This window comes from Zonotrichia albicollis, chromosome 6, assembly GCF_047830755.1.
Source record: "Zonotrichia albicollis isolate bZonAlb1 chromosome 6, bZonAlb1.hap1, whole genome shotgun sequence".
Lineage (NCBI taxonomy): Eukaryota > Metazoa > Chordata > Aves > Passeriformes > Passerellidae > Zonotrichia > Zonotrichia albicollis.
In genome coordinates, this window is record NC_133824.1 from 28,963,534 (window position 1) to 28,966,490 (window position 2,957).

Here is a 2,957-nt window from a genome sequence, read left to right on the forward strand (position 1 = left end):
TTTAAGGGTTGATATTCTTTTGGAGTCTTATGCAGCATGCAGTTGTATGTAATACTGCTTACTGAATCAAGTGTTCCCAATTTAAGGTGGGGGTGGAGTGGGGTGTGTTTAAAACTACCTCCTGCTTATATCAGGTGACTAAAGCCTGCAAATTTAGATGTGATCCCAGGATGTTCTTTCTCATCCCTGTGGTACTGCACTACACGCCACCAAATGTTCTTTTTTAACTTGAAGTGTCATGCTCAGATGTTACTTTCATGTTGTGCTTGAGTTTGCCTGAGGCTGTTTTGGTTTGCATGCTTACATGTTGCAATCTTCCTATTTTTTTCTGCAACTTGATGGTTGCAACCCTAAGAAATTACTTCCCTGTTCTCCCTATACAGTTCTGCATCTTCATTTATCAAAAAGTTTTCAAGTTCTAAATAAATTCAAAGCTTGCTCTGTTTGTAGCAAATACAGAGAAAAGGGAGACTGAACATCACGAGTGCCATTTGACCTGGTAAATGGCATTCTCTGTCATGAGTAGTAGTTAAACAAGACAAATGTGACAAACACATTGTAATGCCGCTGTGTGACAGATTGCCCAATATCCTCATCCGAATTCTTCAGAGAAAGCTCAAGTTGTGAAACTTCAGTTAATTTCTGCCCTAAACTAAAGCTGTGTGTGTGCAATAGACATAAGCTTGTACTCTCCTAAGGAGACTGAAGGTGCTGGGATGAGAAAGACATGTAAACTCTAAGCTGGAGTGTTAAATATCTAGGTAAATAAGTATATAGAATCATTGTGATATCATCAAAAAATCAGTTTTGTGGAAGTTCAGGTTTTTTTCAGTAGTGGAAGAAGAAAGGAATGTTCACTAGATGAACTCTGGTTTGGCTTATCAGCAAGTATAAAGTCACTTCTACTTTTACTACAAGTTTTGTTATTATGTCTCAGTGATACTGCATTTTGTGCCAGTGACGCTGGGGAGTATAATACAAGTTTATGTACTGGTGAGGTTCTTAGCATAGAAAATAACTTCTGTTTGTTAGCTTTCAACATGTGCTGACAGAATTATTTCAAGATAAATATGGAAAATCTGGGACAGAGAAAGCCTTTTTTGCCAGTATCACCACACTTCACTGTCTGCATGTATGATTTAATACTCTCTGTTAGGTTAGACACAAATCAAAAGAGTGCTCAGAATGGAATACATGAGTAAAGTACAGATGCTGCCACCAGGTACTCAGCACATCAAGCCATAGTACAACCCATACTGCGAGGGAAAGTTCCAGAAGTTCCACACACTGTGTAATGAAAAAATACCAGTATTTGCATAACAGAACTGGATGTACTTGTTTATGTGGACCTTACAGTGGAATAAGGCTTTAAAACTTGACATAACATGCTCTTACTCTCCTGATAATCATTTTGTGCAACTACCTTTCAATGTTTGGAATATGTCAATACAAAATCAAAGTATCATCTTTCTTCATTAACATGCACTGAAAAGAAATGGGAAACAAGGAGCAAGTAAGATCCATTACCAAGAAATATATATATTTATATTCTAAGTTGGTGAGAGTCTTATTTTGTTCTTAGAGTATTTAACCTGCTCACCTGCTGATTTGGTCTTTTTAATCGTAGCTGTTTGTTTTCTTCTCTTTAGGCAGGAACCTGTACTAAAATAATGATCTAGCTAGATGGTCATGGCTCTAAATGTGGGCAGGGGAAAGGCCCTAAACAGTGAGTTTAGCTTCTTAATGAATTCCTGTGTCTTACCACTAATACTTTCCTATTACTGAGAGGGAATTAGACCTTTCATGTTCTAATTAAACAGGATTGCTAGATAGCTGCTTGCAGGAGTAGTATTTTGGAAAGTGGATATGCTGAAACCTGCAAGCTGTTGGGTTTATATTACAATTGAGTCATGCTTTTTCATATTCTGTACATTATCTGGTGTAGGAACGTTGAGTACAGAATTAAAAATTAGTATACGTTTATCCAGTGTGAGCGGTATAAGGTATTGTTTAGTAGACATTTTATTGTAGATCAAACTGATACTAATAGAAAATAGTTTGGTACAGCTGTATGCCCATGGTTGGTTGGTTGAGATTTTTGTTTGGCTGTTTCTCCTTTTTAAAATACAAGTAGTTTTATTTATGGTTAGACATCACTTTCAGTCTCAAAATGGCTTCTTCTAAATGCATTTCGTATTTCTGTGAGCTATTGAAAGTCAGTTTGCATTGCAATACTTACATCAAAACTTTTAGGTGCAATAGTTCTGTCCCACTTAATTGTAGCACAGATTTTCCTGCAGTGTAGTCAAATACTGAAATACAACATTGTTCTAAACATGCAGAATTGCACGGCCCCTCAGATTTCACATTTTTTATATTGAGTGGTTCTATGTATCATAGCATTTGCAATATGTTACTGACCCAATTGATCATGCACTTGAAAAGGCATTGTGGATGATACATCAAATATGGATAGCAAGGTAAGTTTCAAATATAGAATTGACTTTTTTGTTTTTTTGACCAACCAGTCATAGGTGAACTTCTTGAAAAAATACCATGTTGACTTTTAGTACTGTTCTTATTTTGAAATATAAATGTCCCCTTAAGTTACTTACTTAACGCCATTTTTGTGGGACCATTTTAAAAAAGGGTTACTGGCATATGTATGACTTGTATTCAAAAGAGCCGAGAAGTGTATTTTCTCATAAAACCTGTCTTTATCTGGCACCAGGTTAAAAAGGTCAAGCTGCATTTCCTTGGCACGATTCCTCGCGGCTGGACTCAGCGAGTGCTCACTGTGCTGTCCAGCCAGCCTCTCCCAGTCGCTGCCTGTCCTCAGTTCCCCCCGCGTGTCTTGGTTCCCGGCCCTTGCTGACGGAAAGCTCTCACTCAGCGAGTTCTCTGCGAGGCGCTGCCCCGTGCGCCCTGCGCGCCGGCCTTGCCGGTGCCGGTGCGGC